The sequence below is a fragment of the Bacillus rossius genome, chromosome 1, assembly GCF_032445375.1.
Source record: "Bacillus rossius redtenbacheri isolate Brsri chromosome 1, Brsri_v3, whole genome shotgun sequence".
NCBI classification, from domain to species: domain Eukaryota; kingdom Metazoa; phylum Arthropoda; class Insecta; order Phasmatodea; family Bacillidae; genus Bacillus; species Bacillus rossius.
Window position 1 is genome coordinate 131440658 of NC_086330.1, and position 14417 is coordinate 131455074.

The 14417-nt window shown below is 50.1% G+C and overlaps 1 protein-coding gene across 1 annotated transcript in view; it reads right to left on the minus strand.

Annotated features, from left to right (window-relative positions):
* The window catches only part of LOC134546152 (piggyBac transposable element-derived protein 4-like), a 196554-nt gene that overhangs the window by 112688 nt on the left and 69449 nt on the right, over window positions 1-14417 (minus strand). The gene's annotated exons all lie outside the window — the stretch shown is intronic.

The window sequence follows — 14417 nt, forward strand, 5'->3', positions numbered from 1 at the left end:
TATTTGTAACTTAAAAAGTAATACAATATAAATAATCTTGTTTCATATACGCAACTGTGATTCACTGGCTACGAAAAGCAATGTTCAAGTACTAGCTATAATAGTGCGATTACAAATTAAAGTTAAGAAAGATCACTTTCGTACCTAACATTCTTAGATTTAATGCTCCCGTATTATATAGAATCACTGCATGAAGCATTTGCAGCGATCAACAGTCAATAATTTTATAACAGTCAGTATACAACTAGACGTTTGAAATTTCATTTACCCATGCAGAGTAGATAAAGATAACCACCCACGCGATCCAGCCTCCTCTCGTTATCGGGTCACGCGATAACGAGGGGAGGCTGGAAGCAAACACGTAGCCAATACTCTAAAGGATGAACGAGTTACGACACCTGATAAAAGAGCCAGATCCTATTCACAGAAAAGAACGAAATGACCGAGATGAACGAATCTTTCACGGAACTGATCCGAAAGTACCGGTTCGGTCAAAAGAACCGTTCTGCCCATCACTAATAAACTGAGCGTGGTTGAGCACATCGCCCGATCTAGCAACTAAATACAATACTATGATTCTAACTTTTGTGAAGTAGCTAGCAAGGAAGAGGCTAGATGTCGCCATATGTGCATTTATTTTGCGTAAAACCTACTGAAACGAAGTTTTTTCATATTAAGAGTTATGATGATTGGACATAATAACACTAATCACAGTTTTGTTTATTAATTTACGATCCCATGTCCAGTAATCAAAACTTATTTGCTGTAATTAATAACGAATAGTTAAAAGTCTTTATTGGAAAAAGTTCATATAAAGATCTAATACCGTTATATCGATTATAACGAAAATGTCGATACCATATTTCACCTAACAGTTCTCGGTATTTAATAACCGTTTAGCTTTTAGAAGTTCTTGGGAATTGTTGAACATACACAGTTCTTGCTATCGATAGTATCGATTTTCAGACAGCTACAAGTATTTTAATTAAACTGTCTAATAGACATTATCTATTTACAGGTGCTCCCCCTTCACATTTCTCGGTTATACAATATTCGTTTAGCAGTTTATTTTTTATCTTCTTCAATTAGTTAAGTTCCAGTTACAAACTGCCTTCAGTTTTTTTAAAAGTATTATTATTTTCGGTAATGTACTAACGTGATGTTTTAAAGAGCTTTTGAGACAAGCATAAAATGTGTTACAAAAGTACAACAAATAATTTACAAAAACACTATCGTCTGAAACATCTCGTAATTTTACCAGTGAGCAGACCTACTTCAACTAACAGCACTGAAAATGTAACAATTATTAATCCAGCGAATGTAAGTAATAATTATTTTTGAAATTAAAATTTCAAGTGTTAGATTCCAGTGTTATAAACCGAACAGAGCTATCTGCTATTATTTGAAGTAAACATTTTTGTACTCGCAATCTCATAAACAGTTTTAATTTCGAGATCGACAGATCAGTTCTCGATTCGCGATCGACCGAACAGTTCTCTATTCGTGATCGAGAGAAACAGTTATTTATTCCCAATAGTCCGTAAGAGTTCTTTATTCGCGATCCACCGAAACAGTTCTTATTTCCCGATAGCCCGAAACAGTTCTTTATTCTCGATAGCCCGAAACAGTTCTTTATTCCCGATAGCCCGAAACAGTTCTTTATTCGCGATCCATCGAAACAGTTATTTATTCCCAATAGCCCGAAAGAGTTCTTTATTCGCGATCCACCAAAACAGTTCTTATTTCCCGATAGCCCGAAATAGTTCTTTATTCGCGATCGACGGAGTTATCTGCTCGCGGTCGACATTTTAACCAATTCTTGATTATCTAACACTATTAGGAAGTGGCAGGTAGGTTAAAATAAAGCATATACACATCAAATTTTAGCGAAATATGAGCTAAATTTTTTTAAAGGTTTCAATCATTGTCACTCTGACAATGCTTCATAATCATGCAAATAATCAATGTGTTTGAATCAAATTGTATATTATTTCATATACAATCGTAACTAAAATTATCATTAAAAAAATAAAATTACCATAATTTGATGGATTAGTGTGGGATGGAAGACAGATTATTATGTATAATAACTGGTAACGATAACCATTTAAATAACCGGTTATTGAGATGGAACCGTAACTGCCATTACCGGTATTGAAAAGTAACGATTTCACTCATCTCTATTGATCTTAGGGAGTACGTGTGGATGTGTGGATCATGTAGATGAGAACAGGAAAGACATTGTTCCAAGGTCCCCCCGAGCTGTTGGTTACTCGGGATGCTGTGAGAAATAAGTGTAGACTAAGTTGGTATGATGTTTATTTTTATGCAAAAGCTAGACTTTAAAAGGTGTTATCCTAGTAACTAGCTCTTTACGTACGAGTGCCGAGACACATTCCGGCACAATAACTATAGCCGATTAGTGGCTAACCACCTGGCTCAGGAACTCGTGCAGGCGGTATACTCATTTACTCATGCCGCACAATGATATGAAGATAGTCAAGAAGTTTAACTCTGAAGCACTCACAATGGAGGTTAACTGGAACAAGCTATGGAACCAGATATGAAAACAGTACACATTCACTACCGAACACGGCAGTTGGCAAAGTAGCTCGCAGTATTAAAAGACTTTTAATTATGTGGGATTAAGAGTCATAAACAATTACACCATTTAACAAGGTAATCGAGGAGGGGTCGTCACAGTTTGTCTCTACGACTACAAAAATACGATGTATAAGCCGCAAATGCCTCAAAAGAATTAAATGAATTATGTTAGGCAGTGGATTTTTAACTCAAGCCGAATGGAGACCGGTCGCAGTGCGCTAAAGAAAATTTTTTATGAAGAACTATTTTCGTTGGCAGCAAGGTGATAAGAGCTCCACGGTGTGCAAGCAAATCCCGGCCTATGTACCAGGTAGAGGTGGGTCGAAAACTATCAACCTGATGCTTTGGCACTGATACGCGCCTGTATCAGGAACGGCAAACGAGTACACTTGAAAAGTATCAAGTACTTTAGTATCAGTTCAGAATTCGCCTGGAACAACACCATGGCCAATGTGCGCAGAACCCGATCGAAGATGACGGTCACTTGGGCGGAGCTTGTGAAAGGGGAGGGAGCAGGAACGACGAATAAGGGATAAAGAAGGGAAATAATGTAGGGGAGGAAGCGCAGGGGAAGGCGTTGAAGGAGAGGCGCAAAGCGAAATTGTTACGAGTCGTATGGTTATTGTCCCACATCAAAGTACGCTCAGTGCGCAGTGCGTGCACAGTCTTGTTCAATAATAAAACTAATAAAATTTTAATATTAAAAAGTACATTAATACAAGATATAATATTTATATTTGTGCACCTAACAGCTATGAAAATGCAAATAAATTCTCAGTTGACACTAATAACAGATGTAATCAACATATGGACTTTTTTTTCCGAAAAAAATTAGTAACTAGTGTTTTCATACATTAAAAGATTACGATTTTATCAAAAATAAAAAATAAAAAAAACAGATACGTACATTAGTGAGCATACTATATCAATGTTTACGTTTCAAATGATTCTTCAGATTAGTCGATGATGATTTATAACTCAGTTTTTGTTTACACAAATTACAATTAGCAAACTCATTATTTTCCGTAAAAAAATTCCACACAAATGAAGTCTTTTTCCTGCACTTATCCATTCCTTTTTTCACTATAAAGATACTAACTACAAAACATGACAGCCCGCAACAATGTACATGGTGGTAATTATTACACCGCCAGGACGAAATGCAGTGAATGTTGAACTGATTGATACTGGCAGTATCAGGAGGGGCATGAAAGTAACAGAGGTAGAGAAATACCGGGCGTGATAAATAATGTATCAGAGACACCGATACCTTTTTACGCTGGTAATGACGGCAAGGAGGATGTGTACCCTGTAACGAGAATGCTGATACCTTGTCGCTTCCTGAGGCTGCTACTGTTCAGATACAAAAGTATCAGATACTTGTAACTAGGTACATTACTGTATCAGTAACAGGTTGGAACAGATACCGAAAATTGCTGTAACAACCTTACGCTACTCCCGCTGCCTGTTTATGTTTCAAAATTAAATATGAATGCTTGAAAAGATCTCAGGGATTTTAATGGGGGTTCGGCCTCGTGGCTATAGGCAGGGGTGCGCCGTGGATCCGTATTCACCTGGGCTGTTCAGGCCACCCAGGACGCCTTGTAAATGATTAATAAACAGATTACAAAAACACTGCACTTTATTCAACGTTGATACACCGATTGGTCCCGTTACTGGCCGCGTCCGTTGTCGAACCGCTGTGACACACGTATAAACGCGGGCGAACAATACGCGCGACCAGGGTAGATTGCAAAGTGAAATCAACGGGTTGAAGCGGTGGCTACGTGTCCCTGAGTAAGATTCGGTATACAGTCACGGAATTATGGTTGCAACAAATTATGTAGAAAAGTAAACGAATAGCGGAAACCCTGTGATTAGGGTGGTTTGCAGTCTAGCCTGCGACGAAAAACTAAAGTCTCGAAAAGTTACGCAAGCACGTCAGTGAGCGACGTACACGTAAAGTCTCAATGAATGGCAAGATAGTCACTTAAAACACACGTTACCAATTACACTAAAATATGGAAAAAGTTACAATACGAAAGTTAGTCAGTATTTCACAAGATTCTCGACCATAACAATTAATTGGCTACTGAAGCCGAAAACTGCGTGCCAATATTACGCTGTCCTTAAACTGGACATGGCCTTACGTATTAAGTTAAAGATCCCTGTAGGGAATAAATTATTAAGCTAAGAGTCGCACGAAGTATCGTGCGACTGAAGTGGGGTCGGCGCCGAGCTGATTGAAAGGTTTGTAGAAACTTACACTATTGCTGAAATGTTGAAGAGAAACTAGAAGTGCTGGCCCGACGTTCGCGGAGCGTCCGACCCCTGAGAGCCCCTGATGGTAACTGAGCGCGAGACCGCCCGGTGGCCACGCGCCTAAACGCGTGGAACGCGGGAAAACCGACCCGACCAGTTTTGGACTTAGAAACAAATTACACAACATATGCTTATGAGACAATTAGACATAATTTCCCTTACATGAACCCTTCTTTTAAATTGTTATTAATTTGGTTGTTCTAATTAACAAAATAATCAAGTGTTTAGTTAGGCGCATTGCCACACCCGGCCGGGCGCTGTCGTCGTCGCGGCGTTCGTTGCGGTGCACTTTCTTACACTTTGTGAAGATCACGCTCGGGCGTGTTCGACGCACTTCGGAGCCCGTGTTGTTGTGGCATAACGACCTTTGCGGACTAGAGGGAGCACCGGCGGTTGGCGTCAAATACCCCCCCTCAACGAGGCCATTATGCTCAACAACACTGCTCCTCACACGCATGGAAGAGGTACACTGATCGATGCACTGCGGGGTAGGCAAGGTGGGGACCTGAGTGTGGCATACCTAGTGAAACCGTTTATAACAGAATCAGGGGATGATCCGGCGTGGCCCGTCTGAGGGGTGTGAATTGTGGGCCCTGAGGGCTTTCATTTGTTAGTGATTGCGAGCCTAATAGTGGGTCGAAAATTGCGAGTGGGTCCTCCCTCGCTGGGGTGGGAGACCGCCCTATCATCGCTCGGGGCTCCGCCACCATGATCTGCCCCAGAAAGTAGTCTCCTAAGCGAGTGGGTACCCGTGGAACACGGCGAGATACTCTGGTAGGAATTAATATTGGTGTTGTCTGTTCCCGTCGCCCTCCCTGTTGAGCGCTAGTCACCTCCTGGACGCTTGTCATTACCTGTTTCTGTATGTTTCCGGTGACGTAGTCCTGTGAATGCACCGGGGGGCGAGGAATGGTATTTTCGCTAACACTAAAATCTAAAAGTGTCTGCTCCTCCCCTTCGCCACTGACCCTGTTGTTCTCAGCTGTGCGCGCTTTCTCAGAGCTTGTCGCGTCTCCAACTGTCGGTTGTGGTTGTGAGAAGCACGTGCGGGTCATCAAACGCCGCCGCCTCTGCGGATACCGCCTCTGCACCGTTTCCCCCTCATCCTCTGAAGTAGGCTCCTCAATGGACATGGTAAACGTGGACTCACTCAAACTGACGTCCAGCGGCCACCAGGGCTCATTGACTTTGTCCTCCGCCTTGTTTGCGTCCGGCCGCCGGACCCGATGTGTCGCCCCCCTCCTGTCCAGAGGAGTTGGTGATACTCGGTCCGCCGCCAAAGGAAGGACGTTGTGTGGGAGACTACTGGGAACTGGAGAGTCCATGATGTTTGGAGTCTCAGCTGACGTCCCTGGGGTGGAACTCACAGTCCCTGACCCATGTGTAGGTGAAGGTGGTGTTTCGCGGCCGTTGTAGTGTCCGTGCGGGTTAGTCACGTCCGGTGCGGGCGGACCCAGAGTCGGGCTCGGAGGTGTGTCCGGTGGCCTATCAGTCGGGGGTTCCGTACCTGTTGGGGCCGGGCCGTGTACCACGAGACGCAAGTCATCCCGGTGCACCTTGGCTGGTCGCCCGCTGGGGGTGCGTACAGTGTATGTAGATGGCCCGGTTCGCCACAGAATTTGGCGGGGTTCCGACCATTTGGGGGCCAGCCCTGCGCAGAAATTATGCCTTCCCGACGACAAATGTTGCTGCCGCACATACACCCACTGACCGGGTTCAAGTTGCGGAGGAGGGCGGGTGGACTGCGGTGTCTTCTGGGCCAGGAACTGTGTTTGTTTTGCACGTGCCTCCTCCCTCATGACCGCGATCTCGCCCCCCCAGAGGTCCTCGGTAGCCGCTGCGGCCACCCGACACTCTCCAGGGAGGGCTAGGTTCTGCCCCAGGAGTAGCTCGGTTGGAGAGTAACCCGTGACCACATTTGTGCGTCGGCGCAGGCAGTACAGCAATTTGGGTAGATGTACGTCCCACTTGGAGTGGTCCTCCCCGAGACGGAGGCGGAGCTGAACCTTGATCTCCTGGTTCCTCCGCTCCGTGGGATTCGCCTGAGGGTGGTATGTAGGAGTGGTATGGTGTAGAATCCCCCACTGGCGGCATCCGGCCCGCCAACACCCTCCGGTGAATTGACATCCGTTGTCGGTTAACAGTACCTTCGGGAATCCGAATCGTGGGTAAACTTCCGTTTCCAGGAGGGACAAGATGGTGCCCGACCTGACGTTGGAGACTGGAAAGGCTTCGACCCAGCGGGTGAAAAGATCGGTAATTACCACTAAAAATCTTTTCCCGCATGACGTGTGGGGGTACGGTCCCATGATGTCCAGGGCTAATGTATGAAAGGGTTCCTGGGGCCTGCGGGGCTGCTGCTTCTCTACCCCGTCGGCCCGCCGCGACTTACGCTGTTGACACAGCTGACACATCCGCACGTAGTCGCGGACGTACCCGGCAACCCCGGACCAGTGGAATTCCCGGCTTAGCGTCTCTCGCGTCTGTTCTGCTCCCGGGTGGCCGGCCAAGTCGTGATCGTGATAGAAGTTTAGGACGGCTGAACGGGCAGCCGCGGGTACGTACGTTCTCTAGGCCTCCGTGCTCCCCGGTACCCGGGTCTGCAGCTTCCCATCCACACATCTGTGGTACGGCTGCACCTGCTCCCCGCACTTGGCCACCCATTCCCTTACTGACTCGTCGTCGTGCTGCGCCTCCAGCACGACACGATGTAAAGTCATGAGCGTGTCTGGGATAGATGGGTCTGCTTCTATATTGGACCCGGTGGCGTACAGGACCACAGGTTCGTCTGTCCCCGGAGTGTGCGCGGGGTGTCCTACGGGTGGTAACAGCTCCTCCCTGCTGCCCTCATCGCGATACTCGGTGTTAGGGTCGGGGTGTCGCGACAACTCATCGGCCAGTTGGTTCTCGCGCCCCGGAACGTGCTCGACGTGGAAGTCAAAACTCTGGAGTGTCAGGGCCCACCGCGTGAACTTTGACTTGCGGCCCTGTACCGAGTCGAGCCACTTAAGGCACTGGCTATCAGTGCGCAGGGTAAACGGCCTCCCCTCCAGGTGGTGTCTGTAGCGCTCTACCGCCCACACGACCGCGAGACACTCCTGCTCGTTGACGTGATAGCGGCGCGCCGCTGGACTGAACTTGGCGCTCGCATATTCCACTACGCACCGTTCCCCCTCCGGACCCACCTGGTACAGCACCGCCCCCATCCCCTCCTGGCTGGCGTCCGTCTGCAGGAACACGTGTTCCTCGGGATGAAGGCGGGCGAGGGTGTGGCACTCCCGGAACAAGCGTTTCACGTCAGCCAGCGCGCGGTCCGCCTCATCCGTCCACCTGAACCTGTTCTTAGGGGAGGAAGGGCTGTCATTGCTGCCGTGACAGTAGCGAAGTGGGGAATGAAGCCCCTCAGCCAATTGAGGAGACCTATGAGTTGCTGTAGCTGTTTGCGGGTACGTGGTGCGGTCTTGGACTCAATTAGGTCAAGTTGCGCTGGCAGGGGCCGGCATCCGTCCGCGCTCACGATGTGACCCAGGTACTCAAGTTCCGTGGCGCCTACGTGGCATTTGTGCTGTGCGCAGGTCAGCCCATGTCTGGCCAGCTGCTCGAGGACCATGGCAAGATGCTGCGCATGCTCCTCCCACGTACGTGACCAGATGATCACGTCGTCCAGGAAGGCCGCGGCAAACTTGCCCACGAACCCATCCAGGACGCGGACCATCATGGTCTGGAATGTCGCGGGGGCGTCCATCAGCCCGAACGGCATGGCGCAGAACTGGAACCTGCGGCCATCGGGGGCAGTGAAGGCTGTCTTGGGTCTGTCCTCCGGGCACACTGGCACTTGCCAATATCCTGACTTCAGGTCTAATGAGGTGAAGACGCGGGCGTCCCCCAGCCCCGCCAGAGCGTCGGTTATGTTAATGAGAGGTGGAGGTGCTGGTATGGTGACGGAATTGATGGGCTTAAAGTTAACGCAAAACCTGAGTGAGCCATCTTTTTTCTTCGCCATCACCACTAGACAGTTGTAAGGCGACTCGCTTGGCTCAATCACCCCGTCCCGTAGCATCTCTGTTATCAGCACCTGTATGGCCTCACGTTCTTTGGGTCCGAAACTATAAGGTTTTACGAATTTAGGCTCGTGAGGACGAGTCGGAATCGTGTGCTGCGTTACCGTGGTGCGGCGTAGCATGTCCGCGGCCGCGAACACCTGAGGTTGCTGCGCTAGGACCTCATTGAACCGGCCCCGTGTTCCGTCGGTACCTCATTACGCAACTCCCCTATGGTAATGGCTGGCGCGGTCACGAGGGGCCTGTCCCCGCCGACGCTGTACACCGTCCTGCGACTCGTACGTCCCACGTGTACCTTACCGTCTCTTACGTCGATGGATGCGTCCTCCTGGACGAGCCACGGGAGGCCCAGGATGAGGTCGTCCCTCAACTCCCGCAGCACCAGGGCAGTGGTCTGACTAGTCATATCTCTGATGGTGATCGTTACCTGGGCGCGCCCAGACGTGAGCGCGCGGGTCCCACGAGTGGCCAGGAGGACGTCCTCCTCCCCGGCTCCAGCTCTGCCTCAGGTACCAGGTGGGCGGCGATGTAGGAGTGGCTCGCCGCGGTGTCTACCAGTGTGTGGACAGGTCGCCCGTTGACCAGGACCGGCACACGTATCAGCGCCTCCGCGTTGCCCCCTGCACGCCCCAGTCGGTTTGGTGTTGCCGTCTGCGCTGCCCGAGTCGTCGGGTGCGCCGACGGGTCGGCGTGGCGCGGCGGCGACCCAGGGCGGGGCGGCGACACGTGGTGCGTGGCACCACCGCCTGACGTGACAGGTGGCGGTGGTGCATGGTCGCGCCCCGCAGGTGGTGACGGAGTCGTCGGGTGCGCCGACGAGTCGGCATGACGTGGCGGCGACCCGGGGCGGGGCGGGGACACGTGGTGCGTGGCACCACCGCCTGACGTGGCGGTTGGCGAGTCGGTGCGGGCGGGCCTGGTCTCTGGTGACGAGGCCGTGAGCTGGGGGCAGTAGCCCGCTGGTACGCTGCCCCCTACTTGGCGTTTCCCGCCGGAGACGTCCCTGAGCGCTGGACCCGCTCCAGCGCGGCGCGGGTGGGGCAGACCTCATGCCAATGATACACCACCCCTTGGCAGTACCGGCACCTAGGTGGCCGTGTGTGTTGCTCGCCTGTTTGTCGGGTCTGCTGGGCTGCCTGGTCGGGCCGGCGTGCGGCCGTCGGAGGAGCACGGCCCCGTCTTTCGCTCGCCGGTGTAGCGTCTGAAGGCGCCGGGGCCCTGTAGGGCACTACCGCCAGTCCATCCTCCGGCGCCACATGCCGCGGCAATGCTTGTACGTCCCGCTCGATCTCCCTGGCCAGCTGCACGAAGTCCTTTAGGTCCCGACCAGTGGCCCCCCTCAGGTGAGGGCGCAGCTCCCGCCGCATCAGCGCGACCACTATCCCTAGCGCCTCACTTAGATAACCGCCCGTGGCTAGGCGGCGATGAAGTCGTACCTTGGCCCGAATGAACGCCTCCACGTCCTCATCGTCGCCTTGTGGGGTGCAAAACAGGGAACGTCGACACTGCGCGCGTGCCCGCGCGTCGTCGAAACGGCTTTCAAGTCGGGACATGAAATCGTCCCAGGGCATCTCTCCTTCTCCGACCATGGTCCACCAGTCCCGTGCGGCTCCCCTCAGCTGTTCACTTACTCGCTCTGTCCATTCATCGAGCGGGACGCTGTAACGGGCCAAACGGTCTCGGCAGGTGCGGCCGAATGCTCCCGGGTCTCCGTGTGCCTGTCCGGCGAATTCGGGAAGTCTTATTCCGGCGCCTGCGCGGGCTGGGCCGGGCATGACTGCTACTGGCGCCGGCGCGATCGCCCTGCTCTCGCACGCTTGGCACATGAATAGTCCGTCCCGAAACGCCAGAAACTCTCGCGCGACTGTACATGTCCGGTGATGCAGCGTGTCGCACTGGTAACACGTGGCTAGCTCGTCGTCCAGTCCATGGCACTGCGCGGCCCCGCACTCGCCTACTCGCGATTCCAGTTTCTGTGGCTCATGTTTCGCGGCTTGGTCACTCTCGTCCCCGGGATGTCTGCGGTGCCCGTCTCCGCGGCGTGCTTTCCCGCCCGTAAGCATATCTCCCACGGGTCGTTCCCGTTCATATTGGCTTGTGACCTGTTACGCGTTCGCGGCTGACTGTCCGGTCGACGGATCAGGACGTCGATGACAGGGCGCAAGCAGGTAGGGAGGACCGCCTCCCCTCACCACCGAGTCGGTGTCCCGTGCTCGCACGCCTCCTGTCTCGCGGAAGCCCGGTGATGCGCGCGCGGCTGTGCGCGGCTGTGCGCGGCTGTGCGCGGCTGTCTGTCCGGTCGACGGATCAGGACGTCGATGACAGGGCGCAAGCAGGTAGGGAGGACCGCCTCCCCTCACCCCCGGGTCAGTGTCCCGTGCTCGCACGCCACCTGTCCCGCGGAAGCCCGGTGATGCGTGCGCGGTTGTGCGCGGCTGTGTCTGTGACGTCACCCCCCGCCGAGCAGCTGTCCCGCGGTTGCGACGCGCCGTTCCCGCGGTACCGAGTCGTAACCGATCGCGGTGAGACGCCGTGTAACCGATCCCGGCCGTATCTCGCGATGCCGACATTATCGCGTCGCGGCGAAACCAATCTCCCGTCGTTATCTCGCCACGCCGTCTCAAGTCGCTATCTCGCGGCGCCGTATCCTGTGACCTGGCGCGCCGGCTTCTGCTGCCGCCTTGGCGTGAGACTCGCGTTGGAGTTAAGGAATTAAGTTAGAAAAAAATTTAAAATATAAATGTTCCTTATTAAATAGACCCGAAATGTACTTTATAGTTAAAAACACGTTCACCAAGTTCGTTTTTGAAAGCCACACTATTTGGGCGACAAATGACGCTACTCCCGCTGCCTGTTTATGTTTCAAAATTAAATATGAATGCTTGAAAAGATCTCAGGGATTTTAATGGGGGTTCGGCCTCGTGGCTATAGGCAGGGGTGCGCCGTGGATCCGTATTCACCTGGGCTGTTCAGGCCACCCAGGACGCCTTGTAAATGATTAATAAACAGATTACAAAAACACTGCACTTTATTCAACGTTGATACACCGATTGGTCCCGTTACTGGCCGCGTCCGTTGTCGAACCGCTGTGACACACGTATAAACGCGGGCGAACAATACGCGCGACCAGGGTAGATTGCAAAGTGAAATCAACGGGTTGAAGCGGTGGCTACGTGTCCCTGAGTAAGATTCGGTATACAGTCACGGAATTATGGTTGCAACAAATTATGTAGAAAAGTAAACGAATAGCGGAAACCCTGTGATTAGGGTGGTTTGCAGTCTAGCCTGCGACGAAAAACTAAAGTCTCGAAAAGTTACGCAAGCACGTCAGTGAGCGACGTACACGTAAAGTCTCAATGAATGGCAAGATAGTCACTTAAAACACACGTTACCAATTACACTAAAATATGGAAAAAGTTACAATACGAAAGTTAGTCAGTATTTCACAAGATTCTCGACCATAACAATTAATTGGCTACTGAAGCCGAAAACTGCGTGCCAATATTACGCTGTCCTTAAACTGGACATGGCCTTACGTATTAAGTTAAAGATCCCTGTAGGGAATAAATTATTAAGCTAAGAGTCGCACGAAGTATCGTGCGACTGAAGTGGGGTCGGCGCCGAGCTGATTGAAAGGTTTGTAGAAACTTACACTATTGCTGAAATGTTGAAGAGAAACTAGAAGTGCTGGCCCGACGTTCGCGGAGCGTCCGACCCCTGAGAGCCCCTGATGGTAACTGAGCGCGAGACCGCCCGGTGGCCACGCGCCTAAACGCGTGGAACGCGGGAAAACCGACCCGACCAGTTTTGGACTTAGAAACAAATTACACAACATATGCTTATGAGACAATTAGACATAATTTCCCTTACATGAACCCTTCTTTTAAATTGTTATTAATTTGGTTGTTCTAATTAAAAAAATAATCAAGTGTTTAGTTAGGCGCATTGCCACACCCGGCCGGGCGCTGTCGTCGTCGCGGCGTTCGTTGCGGTGCACTTTCTTACACTTTGTGAAGATCACGCTCGGGCGTGTTCGACGCATTTCGGAGGCCGTGTTGTTGTGGCATAACGACCTTTGCGGACCAGAGGGAGCACCGGCGGTTGTACTTGTATCTATGTACTTGTAACTAGGTACATTACTGTATCATTAACAGGTTGGAACAGATACCGAAAATTGCTGTAACAACCTACCTCTAGTACCAGGTGAATGACGACTGACTTGGCCCCTAGCAATGCCGTGCCATGCAGGGTCGCTGTTCGAATCCGAAGTGTGTAGAAAGCAAAAGACAGTCCATGTAATTTTTGTGAACTGAAGCGTAGAGTGAATAAAAATGATTTAATTACAAAAACAACAAGGCAATGAAAACATCTTAAAATACATTTGCTTCTTAATTAGATTTATATATGGTGGAATAATACACTAAACTCTGGCGGAGGGACTAAATTATGTCAAACAATAGCAGTGTGGGCGGCCATCAAGATAACGGGTGTGGGGCTGTTATACTCGTTGTACTAATCTTGTTTCCTATACTTGCTCTTCACATGAAAGAAGGGGAGGAGAAACAGCCCTGAAAGAACAGCAAGCCGCGTGAGCACTGGTAGTTGTCGTCATAAGTCTAGGTAGAGAAGATCTTAAGTAAGTCTCAGGCAGAAGCCTATAGACATTAATCATGCAGAGTTTAAATCATGCAGGAGAGGTAACAAGCATCATGTGATATGTGGGGAATGGCCAGTCATGGCAGTGATAAGTGCTATGACTAACTCCTAATACTCTTAACTTTAGACGAAATCTAGATAAGTTAGGCATAGGTAAAACCTGTATAGACACAGGTAAATCCCTGGGATCTTTCATGTGGGGTGCATAGATAATACATTAAGCAAGCAGGATGATTACAGGAAACTGTGGGATGGTTCAGGAAGAAGAGTTGGACAGAATAGAAAAGAGTCTACACGCAGGGAGTAGGGCACTTGGACATTGCTGTCCACGGTTTATTCGGGGATGACTTCTGTCATTTCTACCATGCTGTTAGCCAGCCTATACTTAAATTAAGAAGGGTTAAAATATTAGTTGGCATGTAATAATTATAAACTGCCCTAACAAATGCAATCGTGTCCGTCCAACACTCGGAACTGCCAGCCAGAGTGTACCAATCGTTAGAAAGTAAGCTTCAACTGTATATATTTGCACTAAATATACGGACGAGTACTTGGTTGGACAATACTATTAACATATGGCGGTGTTACCAACTTTAATTAGTCAACTGTGTCGCACCACTGCACCACCTTCCAAGCAGCATGCCATTCGTTTGTAAGGGAGACTCCAACAGTGTATATTTGCACTGAATATCTCAGCGGACACAGTATAGTACGACAAATAAATCATTGATAATTAAAATAACCTACATTTTAGTTGTTAACTGCATTGTGTGT